This window comes from Physella acuta, unplaced genomic scaffold (assembly GCF_028476545.2).
Source record: "Physella acuta isolate Inbredline_101_S28 unplaced genomic scaffold, ASM2847654v3 ptg001035l, whole genome shotgun sequence".
In the NCBI taxonomy this organism is placed as follows: domain Eukaryota; kingdom Metazoa; phylum Mollusca; class Gastropoda; family Physidae; genus Physella; species Physella acuta.
Genome location: NW_026732552.1, coordinates 523,632 through 546,508, shown reverse-complemented (window position 1 = coordinate 546,508; position 22,877 = coordinate 523,632).

The following is a 22,877-nucleotide window of genomic DNA, read 5'->3' as shown; positions in this document are numbered from 1 at the left end:
CTCTTAAAAAATCTGTAAATAAGTAATTATTCAATTTAATTTGTGCTTAGTGATTCACAGATATAGTGTCTCTAATATTTTTGCAATACTATATTGACATATTTCAAATGTATTTAATTTCTGCATCAACTTTGTATTCATAATTCTAACTCTTCTGTACAACAAATAACTGACTATTTATGACTTTCTATTACTACTCCTCAACTAAAACCAGGACATTAAGTGAAATGTAGCGTATGACAGTATCATTTCCTTTATCGAATGTACTGACTGATAATAATACATTTGAAAAGTTAAGTTATTCAATGAACTGTTACTGCTTTATAAATATAGCCCTAGTGCCCTAATAGAAAGTTGTTTTTTTATCACAATAAATAATTCATAACTTTTTTATTGAGTAAAGTATTTTTTAAACAATTCAAGTTAATACAGCATATCAATGAGAACCGTATAAATGTAATATAATCGTTTTACTGTATGATTTATGTTTTAAAAACAAAACAAAATGTTTCAGAAATGTATTTTTCATGAATATTTGTGGACAATACTGCTCACCCATTTTACTCACTATTCATATGCTTATCAGAGCTAGGTGGAACCAAGTATGTCCTGCTTGTTCTAACATAAGAACTGAATAAAAGTAAAATCAGTTGAACACTTGACCATGCTGTTGCATTGTTAGATACAGGCAGACTAGTGATATAATTATTTATATAAAAAAGGTTTAGCACATTATTTATTAACTGATTTAAAAACTAGAAAAATTAGTATATTCTAATATGATAGCAGAATCGGTTATTTTGTACAGTTTCACAAATAATTTCTCCCCAGTCTTCGTATGTAAAACACGTATATTTGAAGCACTATAGCATAGTCCCTTGTAGTATGCAATACACCAACACATTTTTCCTCATTGTCGACTTACCGCATCACGTGATCGTTTAAAGCGCCACTGTCAGCCTGGTATAAAACAAAACTGACAAGGTAGAGGCCATCAACTGGTGCAAGGAAGATGCTTGTATTTGGGTCGTAATGACCTGAGTTATGGCCTGGTATAAAACAAAACTGACAAGGTAGAGGCAATCAACTGGTGCAGTGAAGATGCTTGTATTTGGGTCGTAATGACCTGAGGTATTGCCTGGTATAAAACAAAACTGACAAGGTAAAGGCCATCAACTGGTGCAGTGAATATGCTTGTATTTGGGTCGTAATGACCTGAGTTATGGCCTGGTATAAAACAAAACTGACAAGGTAGAGGCCATAAACTGGTGCAGTGAAGATGCTTGTATTTGGGTCGTAATGACCTGAGTTATGGCCTGGTATAAAACAAAACTGACAAGGTAGAGGCTATCAACTGGTACAGTGAAGATACTTGTATTTGGGTCGTAATGACCTGAGTTATGGCCTGGTATAAAACAAAACTGACAAGGTAGAGGCCATCAACTGGTGCAGTGAAGATGTTTGTATTTGGGTCATAATGACCTGAGTTATGGCCTGGTATAAAACAAAACTGACAAGGTAGAGGCCATCAACTGGTGCAGTGAAGATGCTTGTATTTGGGTCGTAATGACCTGAGTTATGGCCTGGTATAAAACAAAACTGACAAGGTAGAGACCATCAACTGGTGCAGTGAAGATGCTTGTATTTGGGTCGTAATGACCTGAGTTATGGCCTGGTATAAAACAAAACTGACAAGGTAGAGGCCATCAACTGGTGCTTTAAGATGCTTGTATTTGGGTCGTAAGGACCTGAGTTATGACCTGGTATAAAACAAAACTGACAAGGTAGAGGCCATCAACTGGTGCAGTGAAGATGCTTGTATTTGGGTCGTAATGACCTGAGTTATGGCCTGGTATAAAACAAAACTGACAAGGTAGAGGCTATCAACTGGTGCAGTGAAGATGCTTGTATTTGGGTCGTAATGACCTGAGTTATGGCCTGGTATAAAACAAAACTGACAAGGTAGAGGCCATCAACTGGTGCAGTGAAGATGTTTGTATTTGGGTCGTAATGACCTGAGTTATGGCCTGGTATAAAACAAAACTGACAAGGTAGAGGCCATCAACTGGTGCAGTTTCCTTTTTTCTATTGGACCTTTCCATTGTATCAGCATTTCGCAGGTTATTTCATTCTTTTAATTTAATGGTCTAAGTTCCACAATTAAAGATTTTTTTTTCTTGTAACTTTTTAATTTTTTCACATGTTTTTTATATTAAATATAGTATTTATATAGTAAGCAATTAAAATAAAAATTGTTTGTTTAAACACACATATATTAACTTTTTTCCTCAATTTTATTTTAATATATTATATAGGAATTTAGAGTCTCAGATCTTAAAACAATAGCAGCGTAGTAACAAAATGTTTGTAACAGTTTGCCCTTAGGTCTCTTTTCTTTAGTGATGTGGTTATGCTTATTTTATTTCCCAGTTTCGCACATAGTATTAAATACCACGTACCAGTCGTTTAGAAACTACATATGTGAATAAATAAAAAAAAAATAAAAAGACACTGTGTTAGTTACTTCACATTCTACAGTCAGAGTTAATACAAGGGATGCTACCTTAAAGTTGCTTACAATTGTCATGAAATGAAAATACAATTGAAATACATTTTAACAAAATGAATTAAAATAAATGATAAAAATAATTTTATTTTTATATGGAAAGAAAACTTAAAACAAAATCATACATGTTTAGGTAAGCTTTTTTTTAAAGCGTTAGTGTATATGGTTCACACAATAAATATATTAAATAATTAATCCTTATTATAAAAATTGTTCTTTACTACCAATGATTGGATCTTGTTTTGGGTTTATGGAAATATTCAGAAATATGTTTTTTATGCGTTGATTAGGCAACTATATTTTAACATAAGAAATTTAGAGCAGGGGTCGGCAACCTGCGGCTCGCGAGCCGCATGCGGCTCTTTTGATATCAAGATGCGGCTCTCCAGCTCCTTGAACAAATACTATTAATCTTAAGGAAAAAAAATAAAATATTTGAAATTACAAAATGTCAGTGGCTCTTAAAAACCAGGGAAATTTTGAAAATTGTAACTTTTGGCTCTTCCGCTTCTAAAGGTTGCCGACCCCTGTCATAGAGGTCTGGGGTCGGCAACCCTTTTAGTCGGAAAAGGGAAAAGTTACAAAAGTTCCCAGTTTTAAAGAGCCATTAACATTGTATTCAATATTTTGGCATTTGATTAGGATTAGATGCGTACATTTGATTTTTTATTTAAAATAAATAGATTTAAATATTAATGAATATTTATAAGCCTACTTAAAAAAAACATACAAATATTTCGCACAAAGCATATTAAAGTATTTTACCTCGCTCAGGTGCGATGAAATTAGTAACCAAATAATAAAACTATACGATTACCCCGATCCACTTTACAAGCCAATGATTTTTGTTTGTTCTTTCTTTACGGACACCACCGGCTCAGGCTCCCTAGCCAAGCAGCCCTCAACACGACAAACTCCGACTAACTGGCTTGGGTATCGGTTTGATTACCGTGTATCGGTCGCTTCTGTCCTTTGGTTCAAACCAAGACCGCTCAGGGGTTGCCCTCACGCTTCCCTCGAACGCTCCAAGCTCTCGAGAAAAGCCACTTTGGTGGTTTCAATGTACGAGTGGCTAATCATCTAGTTCGATTTTTCAGCTAGACAACGCCTATCTAGTAGTAATCTTAGGTAGAATGTTTCGGCACGACAAAATAGAACTAAGATATTCTCGACGAACTAAACTCAAAGATCAACTCGACAACTCAACTTTCACAACGCACGACTATTCATCTTCCAACGAACTAAAAGTATTACCCAAATAAACAATCCTACCAAAGCTACTGTGTGACACTCAACTTGCGTTTTCCAACACACGATTACGCCATCTACCAAGAACCAACGAATCAACTCTCAAACACTCTAAAACGATATACTTTCAACTCATGATAATCTTGAAGACCTATACTCAACTATCAACTCGATCACTCAAATGTTCATATCGTCTGTATTTGACTCAATGCCCTTAATATAAACAATGCATTTCTGTAGTTTTATTAACGATATGGATTTGACGATCTACGGAAGTGTGTTCGAAGTATCTTAGCACCATGTCTATTTTTTTGTCTACTTGGAGGAGCCAAGTATGTTCACATACGCCATATTTTGACACCACAAGCCTCAAACATAACAACTGAACAGTAACCACAGCTAACACCACCACACCAGACGTTCTTTATACCAAGGTCACACAACCACAGACTGTTATGGAAACAGAAACTTCAATATAAAACAGAAACAAGTTGTAGCAATAGCTATTAAAAGTATTTAAAATGGACAACTTTGTTAACCAATAGTTAGTACACACTTTGACTATAAGATATGCGATGTGTATTTAATTAAATTAGCTTTTATTCAATGCTTTTCTTGCTTGTTTTAATCAATGTCCTAAAAATACTTGCAGGGGAAGCAGCAGCAGTACCTTATTCCCCACCACTTAGATACGTCACGTCTTGAACTTCTTTGTAACTTGTACTTTAAGGTGATCATAGCTCATTTTAAATACGTGTTTGAGTTTGAGCTACATTCAGCTTTATCAAGTGTTCCTAACTTATCCCTTAATGAATCTCTATCACTTCGCTAATACCATGATTTGACCACAATAACACTAAAGACTTTACAGGTAGTCCAAACACATGAAAAACTTTAGCATATTAAGCATGGACTTACTAAAATATCGCTTCAATAAACTATTAACATTAAATAAATGAGCCAACGACAATTTAGCGTAATAGAGTACTATAACAACAAGATGCTCGAATTTCTTAAAGTGATAACAATGGCCTTATTCTAACAGCAATTATTATTTGGATGTCTACCATCGATACCGTCTTTTCTAGATACTTGGCGTAAGTCTAATTAAAGTAGCGTTGTATGACGTAATACAATGCTCTGGTAGTGTAGAGGAAAACATTGTTACGTTTTGTGTAGAACGGTGGAGCACAATGACTCAACACATGTCCCGTAATATGTGTGCCGACATCATATGTCCTTTAATATGTGTGCCGACAACATATATCCCTTAATATGTGTGCCGACAACATATATCCCATAATATGTGTGCCGACAACATATATCCCATAATATGTGTGCCGACAACATATGTCCCATAATATGTGTGCCGACAACATATATCCCATAATATGTGTGCCGACAACATATGTCCCATAATATGTGTGCCGACAACATATTATGTCACATTAAATGTGGCCTTACAACATATGTCCAATAATACGTCAGCCTACATCATATGTCCAATATTATGTGTTCCTAAATCATGTCCCATAATATGTATGCCTATAACATACATACAATAATATGTGTGCCTAAAACCATGTGTCCCGTAATATGTGTGCCTACATCATATGTCACTCAATATGTGTGCCGACAACATATGTCCCATAATATTTTTGCCTACATCATATGTACCATAATATGTCCGACTACAACATATCGATGGTCTCGGTCGCAAACCGTCTAACTCAAAAAAATTTGATTTTCTTTTTTTTACATAAATCAAAAGCCAATATGATTCCCCATAATGCCTGAAAATATTATAGAAATCTGTAGAATGATTACTGAGATATAATCAATTGAACAAACCGCCTATTATTTCTAGCGCTAAAAATCTCGGCGCAAAACGAATATCGCTATATTTGTCAGTACACTTTTGATCGGGAACGCAGTCGCACGCCGTAATCACACAATTTTACAGCACAGCAGTCACAGTACTTATAGGTAAGGATATTTGATTAATTATGTTAAACTATTCTATTACATTTTATCATTTTAAAGAATAATAAACAAATAGTATTTGTTTAATATAGCCTATTTCCAGATCTTCTATAACCAAACTGATTTGTTTACAATTTTTTAGGCTAACACAATGCTTTGAAACTAGATCTTCATTCTAGAATCTAAATATCAATCAAAACAATATAATTCGAATGATATTTCCACCAGAGTGTGCAATAAATTTAATAATTGTTAATTCACTACTAGCTTTAGATTGAGGGTTTAGATACGTGTTAAGAAATGTTTATATGGTAGGTTAAAAAATGTTTGGTGTACATGTTCAACGACATGGTTAGTTGTCTTTAGTAAATGCTTTTATGATTAATCTTTCAACAGACAAGCCTATCTCAACACACCAGCCTCTCTCAACATACCAGCCTCTCTCAACATACCAGCCTCTCTCAGCATACCAGCCTCTCACAACAGACCAGTCTTACCACATAACAGACCAGCCTCTCTCAACAGACCAGCCTCTCTCAACAGACCAGCCTCTCTCCAGCCTCTCTCAACAGACCAGCCTCTCTCCAGCCTCTCTCAACAGACCAGCCTCTCTCCAGCCTCTCTCAACAGACCAGCCTCACTCGACAGACCAGCCTCTCTCAACATACCAGCTTTTCTCAACAGACCAGCCTCTCTCAACAGATTAGCCTCTCTCAATAGACTAGCCTCTCTCAACATATCAGTCTCTCTCAACAGACCAGCCTCTCTCAACAGACCAGCCTCTCTCAACAGACCAGCCTCTCTCAACATACCTGCCTCTCTCAATAGACCAGCCTCTCTTAACAGATCAGCCTCTCTTAACAGACCAGCCTCTCTCAACATACCAGCCTCACTCAACAGACCAGCCTCTCTCAACACACCAGTCTTACCACGTATCAGACCAGCCTCTCTCAACAGACCAGCCTCTCTCAACACACCAGTCTTACCACATAACAGACCAGCCTCACTCAACAGACCAGCCTCTCTCAACACACCAGTCTTACCACGTATCAGACCAGCCTCTCTCAACAGACCAGCCTCTCAACATATCAGCCTCTCTCAACAGACCAGCCTCTCTCAACAGACCAGATTCTCTCAACATATCAGCCTCTCTCAACAGACCAGCCTCTCTCAATAGACCAGCCTCTCTTAACAGATCAGCCTCTCTTAACAGACCAGCCTCTTTCAACATACCAGCCTCACTCAACAGACCAGCCTCTCTCAACACACCAGTCTTACCACGTATCAGACCAGCCTCTCTCAACAGACCAGCCTCTCTCAACACACCAGTCTTACCACATAACAGACCAGCCTCACTCAACAGACCAGCCTCTCTCAACACACCAGTCTTACCACGTATCAGACCAGCCTCTCTCAACAGACCAGCCTCTCAACATATCAGCCTCTCTCAACAGACCAGCCTCTCTCAACAGACCAGATTCTCTCAACATATCAGCCTCTCTCAACAGACCAGCCTCTCTCAATAGACCAGCCTCTCTTAACAGATCAGCCTCTCTTAACAGACCAGCCTCTTTCAACATACCAGCCTCACTCAACAGACCAGCCTCTCTCAACACACCAGTCTTACCACGTATCAGACCAGCCTCTCTCAACAGACCAGCCTCTCTCAACACACCAGTCTTACCACATAACAGACCAGCCTCTCTCGACAGACCAGCCTCTCTCAACACACCAGTCTTACCACATAACAGACCAGCCTCTCACAACAGACCAGCCTCTCTCAACAGACCAGCCTCTCTCCAGCCTCTCTCAACAGACCAGCCTCTCTCCAGCCTCTCTCAACAGACCAGCCTCTCTCCAGCCTCTCTCAACAGACCAGCCTCACTCGACAGACCAGCCTCTCTCAACATACCAGCTTTTCTCAACAGACCAGCCTCTCTCAACAGATTAGCCTCTCTCAATAGACTAGCCTCTCTCAACATATCAGTCTCTCTCAACAGACCAGCCTCTCTCAACAGACCAGCCTCTCTCAACAGACCAGCCTCTCACAACAGACCAGCCTCTCTCAACAGACCAGCCTCTCTCCAGCCTCTCTCAACAGACCAGCCTCTCTCCAGCCTCTCTCAACAGACCAGCCTCTCTCCAGCCTCTCTCAACAGACCAGCCTCACTCGACAGACCAGCCTCTCTCAACAGACCAGTCTCTATCAACAGACCAGCCTCTCTCAACAGATCAGCCTCTCTCAACAGACCAGCCTCTCTCAACAGTTCATTCTTACCATACAAGAGACCAGCCACTCTCAAAAGATCAGTCGTAACATACAATAGACCAGCCTCACATAACAGACATTAGACACCAACCTCTCTCAAAAAGACCAGCCTTACCATACAAGAGACCAGCCTCTCTCTAAAGATTAGTCTTATCCTACAATAGACAAGCCTCTCTCAACACACCAGTCCTACCATACAATACACCAGCCTTTCTCAACAGATCAGTCGTAACATACAATAGACCAGCCTCACATAACAGACATTAGACACCAACTTCTCTCAAAAAGACCAGCCTTACCATACAAGAGACCAGCCTCTCTCAAAAGACCAGTCAGACCGATCAAGAATTCAAATCGACAGATATTCGTGCACTGCAGTACAAGCCTGATGCTACTGTCTACTTCAAAGGGTCGTAAGATTATGATCTCATCTGTAGCCCCTGACAAGTTGTACAAGAGCAGAAAAAAAAGATAAAGCTGTCATATTTGAACACCTAAAATCAAGTCATAAACACACCTTTTTATGATTATTTCCCTGATTATAAAAATATGTTGCCATTTTAATGTTTCTTTATGTGACGTTTATTCAAAGAATATTTTTTTAAAATAAACACATTTTTTGTGTTACATTTTTGTAAAATAAGTAAACATTAAGTCAGTATTAATGTGATTAGTGTGTTATGTCTCATTCATAATATATCTGACAATACGGTTTCTGTTTTTACTATTATCATTCTACAAACCCAGCACCCACCAGATTTAGTAAAATAAACTGTGAGAATAGAAAGATGTAATAAATAAAGCATAACCTTCAACAGTTAACAAGTCTAGTGATAAATATTGACATAATGAATAAAGTCGAAAGCGATAAAGCCATACTAAAACATCTCTACTAAAAATTAAACTGACCCCATAATGTAGAATAAACACAAATAATTTAAATATGAGCCCAAAACTATAATCTAAATATTATGAAGTGTTAATTATAACTTAAAAACAGAAACATAACTAAATCACGTTCATTGCACAAAACGAACGAACGCGGCTGAGACCGAAATTCTCGGCTCAAAACAGTTAAGTCTGCGCGCGCACAGATAGACGGTTTGCACCGAGAATTTTAGACCGAGCAAACCGTCTATCTTTTAAAACCTGCTATAATTTTGTAAATATCAACAAAACCCATTTTAAAACGCTACAGTATAGTCGGTAGAGAGTTTCTTCGGAGATATCTTTAAAAAAAATTTGCATTCGAGCGATCGAGAAGGAAATAATCAGTTTATTGTCTCTCCTGTAAAATTTACATTTTCGGAGTTAGACGGTTTGCGACCGAGACCATCGATATGTTCCATAACATGTGTGTTTACAAAATACATCCCACACAATTTATGCCTACAACATACGTCCCATAATATGTGTGCCTAAAACATGTGTCCCATAATATGTGTGCCGATAGTAAATGTCCCATAATATGCGTCTCTACAACATATGTCCCATAATATGTGTGACTACAACATATGTCCCATAATATGTGTGCAGATAGCAAATGTCCCATAATATGTGTGCCTATAACATATGTCCCATAATATGTGTGCAGATAGCAAATGTCCCATAATGTGTATCCCAACAACATACATTCCTCCTGGACACTTACCCCAGCCATCTTTGATAAAACATGAGCTTCTATCAACATTCAAGACATTACATTAACTGTCACAGTAATTGCTCCCTTTAATACCCCGACCTTCTACAATGTTGTTCACTCTACAGTTGGCTAATGTTCTGTAGAGTCCAGCCAGGAAATGACCAGGATGGCAGGTGACCAAGGAATAAGCCACTCGTTAGACACGACATAGTCTAAACTAAGTTTCTATTGAATCAGTTTGAGCTACATTCAGCTTTATCAAGTTTTCCTAACTTATCCCTTAATGAATCTCCGTCTCTACGTAAATACCAGGATATGACCAGTACGTTTGTACTAGTGTTTCTTTAAATCAGTTTGAGCTACATTCAGCTTTATCGAGTTTTCCAAACTTTTCCCTTAATAAATCTCCCTCTACACGTAAATACCAGGATATGACCAGTACGTTTGTGCAAGTGTTTCTTTCAGCCAACTCCGCTCCCTCAACCTCACGAACAAAATAAAAATAAATAAAAGTTTCTAAATGCTTTAGACAGTGTCTGCCCCACTGATGGTTTGGAGTGTGTCTCGGTAGTTTCAAGTATCCTGGAGAAAAATGCCTGAAAACAACATGACTTGCACTATGTAAATCAGTGCTTGCACCCAAGTCATTTTCTTACCAATCAGAGTACACACTGACCACACTCACCAAGAAAACTGGTACATCAACTTGAGCATAGGACGACATTTTCTGAAATACTACTTGCTATTTAAATAAATAATTCATTGATTAAAACCTTCAATACACATGTCCATTGCCTTGGTTTATTGTGTTGATGAACCAGAACATCCTTTCATCAAAGCACGATACTGTTCTAACTACACTACATTTCACTTAATGTTGTTACTTTTCACGTTTCTTTCTTACGCTTAGAACGCTACTCTCATATTCTAGCTATACTACTGTTCTAACATAAATGCGCCTATGTCTATTCTTAACTACGCTACCGTCTTCTAGAAATAAAATTCACAATTATTTTCAATTAGAATTTAAATAAAAAATGTAAAATTAAATATAAGTTATACTATAAATACTAAATTTAAGTAAAAAGAAAAATAATTATTTGATCTATATGCATTAATAATAAAAAAAAAATTAAAAACATTTTAGTTGAAAACTTTTGGCGATTTTAAATAAGTATGTGCATATTTGTGATAGTTCTGATTGAACAACGTTTCTATATATTTGCTATTAGCATTGAAGAATTTATAGTTTACGATATACACACATTGTTTAAACTATTTTTTTACAGATTTCAACTTTGAATAAATATAGTTATGAAATAAAATAAAATTATGTAATTGAAAATAATATTAATAAAAAAAACATAATAAAAAAATAGGGATACATCTAGACTCTTAGGTGATCAGAACGTAAGGATATGTTTTTCTTCATGTTTTATCATAACTCTCTTATTTCAGCACTAACACTTTATTTCATGTCCACCCTTACGACATTAGGAAATATTATATCTCACTATTTTAAACAAACTAACATACATTTTTACATTTAGATTGCCCGCTAATTTCTCCCCCCTCCCCTCTTCTCCCCTCCATGTATTCGATATGAGAGTCAAATAAATAGCTATCAATGTAAATCTACAACAGTCTAAACATGTTGATTAATTAGCATAGTTATCGATACATGTACCTAAAAATATTTCAGGGTGCAAACATTTAAGCCTAAAATCGTCAAAAGGCTTAACAACAAAGTCCCGTAAAACATTTGACCAAATGTTGTTTGCTTATGGCCGTTTTCCCGATTTGACATTTGCCCGACAAAAAGCAGATCGGACACTTACCTGAATGTGACAAAAACCAGATCGGACACTTACCTGAATGTGACAAAAACCAGATCGGACACTTACCTGAATGCAACTGTTTTGTTTTCGCAGTCTACAAGCTTCAATTTATTTATTTAAAATAAAAAGTGAAGTTTGACTGATGTGATGTGTGAATATCAAATATAACTTCAACGTATCTTTAAAGTAAAAAGTACTAATTCTCTTTAGGAAATATTTTGATCAACCAGCAAATCTCTCACACACACAGCCTGGATTGGAAATGTGATCAAATTACAATTTATTTAAAGAAAAGTGGTCTGGAAAAATGTCAAAACTCACAGTAGAATTCTACGTGACACATTGCTGGATGAGGATGAAAAGAGCATTGTAGACGTAATGATATTTTTAGTCTTCTTGTGGAGTACAGGAAAAGAGTACTTCTTTGTTGATTGATTTTTTTTTCTAGTAGACATGAACTCGTGTTGAGAACATAATATAGGTATATGACAACATAGTAAACAAAAATACATTTACTATATTGTGACTTTCAACCAAAACAAATATTTCTAAACTCACTGGAAACATATGCGAAAAAAAACGAGTGCAAATAACTAGTGAAGTAACGCTTCCTTGAATTTCTGAGAAGTCACTTATTGAAAAAACAAATGGATTAGTTAAAATTATACAAAATTTGCCATTACATAAAACCAACAATTTCCTTCTATTTTGGTGGTACGATAGTGTTAACATAAATGCGCGATAATATTTATTTGAATATATAGATTAACGATTTTCAGCAATCGGCGTAATAAGTAAACTAAAGCAAATCGACTTTAATTATTTTAATATCTTATTTTTTTTTTCTATTATGCCTTTTAGTTATAATTTAACTGGAATAAAAACATTGAGTTTGAATAAGAAAAAAAAATCTACATACTTGCGAGAAGTAACTCCTATTGAGATAATTAAAAAAAAACAGAATACACTTTAATATGATGTCATTGAACCTGTATTTTTATAGTATTATAAAAAAATGCCAACGAAAAGATAGCAATTTACGGACTTCAATTTAAGTTGAATATACGACAAAAGTGAACTTTGAATTATGCAATGTTTACTTTAACTAATATTTATAGTGTAAAATCACAACTGTCTTTAGGAAATATTTTTAACAAAGCAGCAAATCTCTCACACAAGTAGACAGCCTCTAGACCAACTGGATTCGAAATGTGATCTAATTACAATGTATTCAAACAAACTTGGTCTGGGATAATTCAACAATCACAGTAAAATTTCAAGTTACACTTTTTTGAGTGGGTAAGAAAGAGGCGTTGTTAATTGTTTTTTTTTTTCTACTAGAGATGAACTCGTGAACATAATATGGATATGTAACTACTTTGGAAAAAAACATTGGCTACATTAAACTTTTGACTTTCAACCGAAACATTTTTGTTTTTCTAAACTCACTGGAAACATAAACGTACAAACTAGTGCTACGACAACAAAATGCACATTTTAGGTTACGCTTCAATGACTTTGTGAGAAATTTTTTGTTGTGAGAAATCACTTATCTATAAAAACATGGATTAGTTAAAATTATTGAACAGTTAAATAAAGCCAACAATTTCCTGCAATTGTAGTGGTACGATAGATCAATGACTTTTAGAAATCGATTTAATAAGTAAACTAAAGAAATAACGTTTAATTAGTTTAACGTTAATGAATCGCCACATCCATTTTACACGCTAAGCAATTTTACTATTACCAAACTACAAACCAGATGTGTTTTTATAAAAGTTAAAAGCACACATAGAAACTGTCAGAATATTAAACGTAACTCATCTTGACAAGTCAATGTATATATATATATATATATATATATATATATATATATATATATATATATATATATATATATATATATATATATATATATATATATATATATATCGATATAAAATTAAACTAATTGAATTGGAGGTGAATAGTCTAGCAATGTCTCCATGTGATTTAAACTATGATAAAGACGTCATTCATTTTCTTTATCTAACTAATTATATACGGTCTTGCCCTATACACTCCAGTTTACAAAACCATCTGACCTTTTCATAGAAACACTATTCAAACAAAGAATTGACAACACATCTATCTGATCTCCTTCTACATAAAATGTGATACTGATGTCTTATTCCGCTTATATAATTGTTTATGATATTGCTGATTAGGATAATCCACTCCACATACAATGTCATTAAATTGAGCTACACTCTCCACTTAACACAAGTGTGACAATGTTATTTTACCAAAAGCTTTAAAGATTCACACAGTTTTGACAATGTTTAGCACAACGTTGCTATAAGGGTCTCATTCTATACTGACGTTATAAAGTTACCCTAAACTCTCAGCCCTATTTACACACTAAATGTGAGAATGTTGCATAAACGTTACATCGCCAAAAATATACGGATGGTGCTCTAAGCTTTGTAACCTACAAAAGATATATTAACTTGTGTTGTTTAAATAGAGTTGCCTCGCAAAATTGACATGTATTTTATTACTTACCTTAGATAAATTAATAGAACCAGGGGATACAACTTGAACATATCAACGAAACTATGTATTAAAATAAAGATCATTTACATAATATATGATGGAACAAATGTATAAACATGACAAACAAATTACATATTTTATATTAGTAAAATCGTGAAACTATTTTTTTTTTTTGTTTCTAAAATCAATATTTTTTCATAAAAAATTAATACAAATCAAACCTCTTAGATATGTTACAAATTATTTCTTTGACGTTTAATGTTTGAAAATGTAAAATATTAGCCGTGTGAGGAAAAATAGAGTTATTATGCTTATTTTTGTGTGTGTACATAAGCGAAAAATGCTGAAAACTACGAAAATTGTGGATATTCTTGTTACGGATTAAAGTAACTGTTGAATATTAGCCCTATTTACACACTAAATTTGAGAATGTTGCATACACGTTACATCGTCACAAAATATACTAATAATGTCCTAAGCTTTTTAACCTACGAAAGATATATTAACTTGCAGTATAACTTGTGTTGTATAAAATAGAGGTGCCTCACAAAATTGACATGTATTTTATTACTTCCCTTTTACAAATTAATAGAAAGAGCAAGGAGATCATCACTAGCGCGGCGTGAGGAGAACAGCGTCTGAAGAGGAAAATAGATGATGTTATAGGAGACAAGTAGGAGAGAAGTACATCAAGCGACACAGGAAGTAAACAAATGGGTTCCATACAAATGGCGGATGGTGAAGAATCGCCTTCAATATTTAATAATACACCACTACGAAACGAGGTGGACACTTTCTTGTTTGGGGGTAGGCTAATGGCTACATTTTATACATATCCTTACAACTGCTAACTATAAGGTAGCAACTGGCTACCCAGTTACCCACGACCTCCCCTACAACTACTAGCTAGAATGTAGCCACTGGCTACCCATCTACCCACGTATCCCCTCCATCTACCCATGTACTCCCCTACAACTACTAGCTAGAATGTAGCCACTGGCTACCCATCTACCCACGTATCCCCTCCATCTACCAGGCCACGACACGACGGCCAGCGGGATGACGTGGACACTGTACGAGCTGGCCAAACACCCAGAGCCAGTCGCGTAGCGAGGGGGGGGGGGGCGGGGGGGGGGGCATATGTCCCCGGGCGCCGACCTTAGGGGGGTCGCCAAATTGAAAAGTTCGAGGGGGGGGGTGCAAATCGAAAGTTTGAGGGGGGGGGGGTGCAAAAGAAAAGTTCGAGGGGGGGGTGCAAATCGAAAATTTGCTCTCAAGGGGGGCGCCAAATTGGAAGTATGTCCCCGGGCGCCGGGAAGGGTCGTTACGCCTCTGCCCAGAGCACCAGGAGAGGATTTACGACGAGGTCAAGGACGTCTTGGATGGCAGGAAGCATCTGGACTGGTCAGTCGACTTGTTTTATTGGACGGCAGGAAGCATCTGGACTGGTCAGTCGACTTGTTTTATTGGACGGCAGGGAGCATCTGTACTGGTCAGTCGACTTGTTTTATTGGACGGCAGGGAGCATCTGGACTGGTCAGTCGACTTGTTTTATTGGACGGCAGGGAGCATCTGTACTGGTCAGTCGACTTGTTTTATTGGACGGCAGGGAGCATCTGGACTGGTCAGTCGACTTGTTTTATTGGACGGCAGGGAGCATATGTACTGGTCAGTCGACTTGTTTTATTGGACGGCAGGGAGCATCTGGACTGGTCAGTCGACTTGTTTTATTGGACGGCAGGGAGCATCTGGACTGGTCAGTCGACTTGTTTTACAACCATACACATGGTCAGTCGACTTGTTTTGCTAACCATGCAGTGGTCAGTCGACTCGTTTTGCTAACCATACACATGAAATGATGCCATTCCTTTTGATAAAACTTTGACAGAGTTGAACAGCGACAAAGACTTCTTTTTTTTTAAAGGATGATATATTTCTATAGCTTTTCTTCAGATTGCTTTGTAAATTGAATAAACTATTCTATGGATGTATAAGTTCAAATTCTTACAGTACATTAATTAAAATAATCACACTTACACATGTGACATTGCTTTATTTATAGTTATGTAAATCTATTCGTTATAAAAGAAGTGCTAATATGTACTTCAGGAATGATCTTCCGAAGCTGGAGTTCACAACGATGTGCATCAAAGAAGGTTACTTATATAAGACGTACTTTACAATAGTATAGCTATAAAAATCAATGTTTTCAAAATTGATATTATAAAAGCCAAAAATAAAAAAAAATAAACATAACGCGAGAAACCAGCATGTACTTTTTACGTTTCTAGCTCAAAATGAGTTTGGATTAAATATTTTTTGGGTTTGTTCTCTCAGAATGGTTATATATTGCAATAATTGCTCAGGATATAGATTATATATATATATATATATATATATATATATATATATATATATATATATATATATATATATATATATATATATATATATATATATATATATATATATATATATATATATATATACATATATATATATATACATATAAAAAAATATATATATATATACATATATAAATATATACATATATATATATATACATATATATATATACATATATATATATATATATATATATATATATAAATATATATAAATATATATATATATATATATATATATATATATATATATATATATATATATATATATACATATATATATGTATATATATAGGGGGTCCTAATTTTTTCTTTGCGGGGGAGCCTTTTTTTCCTAGTTCCACCACTGGTAGGCGATTGATTGTTTAAAAAATAAAACTATATTCGTTTTTTTTTTTTAATTTCCTATCCTCTTTATAGTACACATTGTTGCTTCCGTTTTCTAAATAATAAATTCAAAATGCATTGATACACTTTTAACGAAATATAGACCAAGACTTTGATTTGATCTTATATGTGTGCAATTTTTGATACGGGTCGGGCAAGTGTCCTATCGAGAAGTAGCTTACATTCAATCTCTATGTATTTATATGTTTTGGAATACTGACCTTTAGGAAAACGATCCTTAAACAAACTTGTATTTGAGCATTTATATTAGATCCCATCACATTATAGCTAAAGGCATTTAATTTTGATAAATCAAGTTTGGATCCCACATGGTGAATAAACAATAATTACACTCTAAGGCAATAGACGATTTTTAGCAGGTAAAATTCAAAGCACTTTTTCTTTAAATGAATAGAAAATAAGTCACATTTTTACAGTCGATCTACACATCCATTATGTATATTAAATATGGATTTTTGGTTAACAAAAACTTACATATTGTATTTATTCCCCTGATGAATAAAGTCATCAGATAACTAGGAGTTAATTAGATGCCTAATAAACGACTTATTATGATGATGTCACCTAAAACTCTTACCTAAACAAAACATCATGGGCTGTTTAAAACTCTCAATTATGAAATACACAATAACAACATTTCCTGTGAAGCTTCTTAGAACTCTACATTTAGCTTTTAATGTCATTGTATTGCAATATACTTATACCTTTATAAAAACCAATTTGCCCTACATTCTGTATTTCTTTTTCCATACACAATGTTACAATATTGCCCTGTGCATGTAAACCTACATAAAATGTTTTTTTTTAAGCTTGTTTTTACATTGGAGGTGCTAGTTACTTCCCATGTACACAATTAAAAAGTGCCAAGGGATGCTACCTGGAATGGCAATCAGACGTTTTAACACGTACTTAAAAGTGAATTCTCATTCACAAATTATGAAAAAAATGGCCTTAGTTAAATTAATATTTTTACTTCCAAAAGAAGTCATGTACTTATTTATATATTCATAATAACTTAAAAAAATATGTGTATGCTTTATTTGAATAAAACAATGGGAATACCCTTTAAACAATCTGTACATTTGTAATTAGTCTTATTAATCAGCGTTCCGATAAACTTCCAAAAATGTCTTAGATATTTTTGCAATATAATAATTATATCTAGAATCTATTCAGAAATAAAAATAAAAACGGCAGACTTACATACTACATTACATTTAATTACAAAGACAAAACTACATATATAAATATCTTACCGGCCATACTACGTAAAAATAAAAGCCTGCCTACACTGGTCATCTACACAACACTGGACAAACCAATGCAACCAACTACACATCAACCCACCTCAACAGGTAATCTCAACAGCTCAACTAACATCGAAAACAACAACACGGAATGTAATCACGTCACAGCTTGACACCACAAACCTCAAACATAGCAACTGAACAGCAACAACAGCTAACACCACAACACCAGACGTCCTCATACCAAGTTCACACAACTACAGACTGCTATGGAAACAGACCCAGTTGTAACAAAAGCTGTTACAAGTATTTAAGATAGGCACCTTTGTTAAGCAATAGCTAATACAAACGCTGACTATAAAAACAAAATGTATATTTTACTTTAATCAAATTAGTTATTCTTCACTGACTTATCTTACTTGATTAAATCAAATTCGAGAAAAAAAAGTGCGATTGTCCTAAAATTACTTACAGGGGAAGTAGCAGTTGTTTCTTTATTTCCCACCACTTAGATACGTCACTTATTGCACTTCTGTGTAAATGGTACTTTAAACCTCCAATACACATGTCCATTGTCTTAGCTAATTGAACTGATAAACATGGACGTTGATTGAATAAGTTGAAGATTTACATATGTTTCTACTAACTTAGATAATGTCCTATCATTACTACGCAACTGGCATACCCTAACTAACCTACAGTTTTAGCCTAAATGTGCTACTGTCCTACCCTACCTATGTTACTGTTCTATCATAACTACCCACACGTAATATCCTAATTAACCTACTGTCCTAACCTAAGGCGTCCATGTGTATTTTCTAAAGAAGTAATGTATACACCTTTCAGAGAATGTTTTCTCCACACTGTAGGATACTCCATTAGTGAAAACGGCTTTCGGGCAAGTGGCTTTCGTGAAGACAAACTAAATCACTTTACAACTAGACAAAGCCGACTACAAAGTCGACATCGATACAGCATTCAACAGCATCTACTAGCATCTATTAATATTCATTTTGACACAAAGATGAGTTAAACAACTTTAATAACAACATGTACTAACACCATACAATAACATCATACAATGACAACATACAATGGTATATTTATACGCACTTACAAAATTTAATAGAACCATATAACACAAATACTACAAAATAGCGAAATGTCATAAAAGCAACATGCGATGACATAAGTCAATTACCGCAGGGAATACCATTATGCAATACCAATATGCAAAAACAAGTGCAACAATAACATGCTATGACAATATGCCTTAACAGCATGCAACATCATTTAGCAATACACATATCCAATAAAAACATGTAATGACGAACGGTTCCCAGAAAGAACCGCAACGGAAAAAAGCGCAACGGAAAAAAGCGCAAATCAAAAAGCGCAACGGAAATAAGCGCACACGGAAAAAAGCGCAAAGAGAAAAAAGCGCACACAGAAAAAAGCGCAAAGAGAAAAAAGCGCAAACGGAAAAAAGCGCAAAGAGAAAAAAGCGCACACAGAAAAAAGCGCAAACAGAAAAAAGCGCAAACGGAAAAAAGCGCAAAGAGAAAAAAGCGCACACGGAAAAAAGCGCAAAGAGAAAAAAGCGCAAACAGAAAAAAGCGCAAAGAGAAAAAAGCGCACACAGAAAAAAGCGCAAACAGAAAAAAGCGCAAACGGAAAAAAGCGCAAAGAGAAAAAAGCGCAAACGGAAAAAAGCGCAAACAGAAAAAAGCGCACACGGAAAAAAGCGCAAACGGAAAAAAGCGCAAACGGAAAAAAGCGCAAACAGAAAAAAGCGCAAACGGAAAAAAGCGCAAACAGAAAAAAGCGCACACAGAAAAAAGCGCAAACAGAAAAAAGCGCAAACGGAAAAAAGCGCAAACAGAAAAAAGCGCACACAGAAAAAAGCGCAAACGGAAAAAAGCGCAAACAGAAACAGAAAAATGCGCAACCAGAAAAAACACAAAGAAAAATGTGCAAAAGAGAAATTTAGCACAAAGACCATATGGACTAGATGACACATTTATACATGACTGTTAGGGCTGCTGTGAGAGTGTCGTTTGATCACGTGATCTACTACCATTTAAAGCGTACCACTACCATCTGCATTCCCATCACCACGATACAGGCGATAATCACTTTACACAATGCCTATTATTTTCTTGGTCAATAATTATTCAACTACTATTCTCGTATAAACATAAAACTATCGACATTACACGAAGTATCTTTCACATTCTCCCTAGTCCGAACTACCTAGCTTGCATACTATAACAACCCGTTCCTATGGCAAAACTTCACTCTCTTTCATCCGCGTCATCAAACATGCATTCGTCATATCTCTCGTAACAACATTCATTCGCACCAAAATAACAATTTTGTATTTAATATTTTTTCACATCATGACGCACCTACCTACCTACCTACTACCCACCTACCCACCTACCTACCTACCTACCTAACTACCCACCTACCCACTTACCCACTTACCCACTTACCCACCTACCCACCTACCCGCCTACATACTTACCAAACTACCCACCAAAAAAGTATCGGCGAAGTTCGTAAGTTTCGTAAACTGTACTAGAGATCTTTTTTTTAAATGAAAATTCATTGACATCATTGACATATGTTACATATATATTACATTTTGCGACAACCTTAATTAGTGCGTTGGGCTTGTATGAAAACTCACTTCGAACTAACTCAATTACATGCTATTTATTTTAACATTACACGGTAAGCGTCACCCAACTGTTGTGATGTGAGGTGAGGACAGGTTCGACAATAAACCAACACGAAAGTACGAAAGAGACATAGATTGCCTATTAGAGAATGGACCCCTTAACTTTCCTAACCCCACCATATATATATATATATATATATATATATATATATATATACCGAGGGGTCTCTAATAAAATATGTCTAGTGCAGTTTACGAAACTAACGAACTTCGTCGATACTTTTTAGGTGGGTAGGTGGGTAGGCGGGTAGGTGGGTAAGTGGGTAAGTGGGTAAGTAAGTAAGTGGGTAGGTGGGTAAGTGGGTAGGTGGGTAAATGGGTAGGTGGCAAGGTGCGTAGGTAGGTGCGTCATGATAATATTAAATACATAATTGAGAGATACTTCATGTAATGTCGATATCAATGATATTTTGATGTTTATTTATACGAGAATAGTAGTTGAATAATTATTGACCAAGAAAATAATAGGCATTGTGTAAAGTGATTATCGCCTGTATCGTGGTGATGGGAATGCAGATGGTAGTGGTACGCTTTAAATGGTAGTAGATCACGTGATCAAACGACACTCTCACAGCAGCCCTAACAGTCATGTATAAATGTGTCATCTAGTCCATATGGTCTTTGTGCTAAATTTCTCTTTTGCACATTTTTCTTTGTGTTTTTTCTGGTTGCGCATTTTTCTGTTTCTGTTTGCGCTTTTTTCCGTTTGCGCTTTTTTCTGTGTGCGCTTTTTTCTGTTTGCGCTTTTTTCCGTTTGCGCTTTTTTCTGTTTGCGCTTTTTTCTGTGTGCGCTTTTTTCTGTTTGCGCTTTTTTCCGTTTGCGCTTTTTTCTGTTTGCGCTTTTTTCCGTTTGCGCTTTTTTCCGTTTGCGCTTTTTTCCGTGTGCGCTTTTTTCTGTTTGCGCTTTTTTCCGTTTGCGCTTTTTTCTCTTTGCGCTTTTTTCCGTTTGCGCTTTTTTCTGTTTGCGCTTTTTTCTGTGTGCGCTTTTTTCTCTTTGCGCTTTTTTCTGTTTGCGCTTTTTTCCGTGTGCGCTTTTTTCTGTGTGCGCTTTTTTCCGTTTGCGCTTTTTTCTGTTTGCGCTTTTTTCTGTGTGCGCTTTTTTCTCTTTGCGCTTTTTTCCGTTTGCGCTTTTTTCTCTTTGCGCTTTTTTCTGTGTGCGCTTTTTTCTCTTTGCGCTTTTTTCCGTGTGCGCTTATTTCCGTTGCGCTTTTTGATTTGCGCTTTTTTCCGTTGCGCTTTTTTCCGTTGCGGTTCTTTCCGGCCACCATGACGAACATATGTAAATACAACATGCAGCAACAATGTTGGAGAGCAACTTGTAATACTCAACAACAGAACTGCAAAAGAAATAATGGAAGGGGATATTCTTAATCAATACAATAGTAACGTTTTCTCAACAATAGAGTTATTGGGACACATATACATGGGGTGGCCATTAAGACCAAGTCTAACCGTTAACTTTCTGGTACCAGACTTGACTTATATTAAAATCTCATTTAAATTTGAGTCAAACTCCGAGTCACTAGATCAGGCCTTTTACTCAATAGTGTATATATTCTCTATATTCAAGCAGTGTTTCTTCCAGACTTTTTTTCTCCGGAGGCGGCACTTGAAATATTTATGGGGGGGGGGGGCGGTAGACTTTATTCGGGGGGGGGGGGGGCGGACACTGTTAAAAGTAGCCTATATATTAATTTATTATATATATATATATATATATATATATATATATATATATATATATATATATATATATATATATATATATATACATATATATATATATATATATATATATATATATATATATATATATATATATATATATATAAATGTCATTTCGTTTGGGGGGAGGGGTTACATTCTCTTTGGTTTAGGGGGTTCTAACCGCCCCCCCCCCCCCCCGAAGATATGGCTGGAAGAAACTCTGCATTCAAGTTATTGAACTTTTGTATCGCATTGGGAGCCAGAAGTTTGCCAGACGACTCTTAGA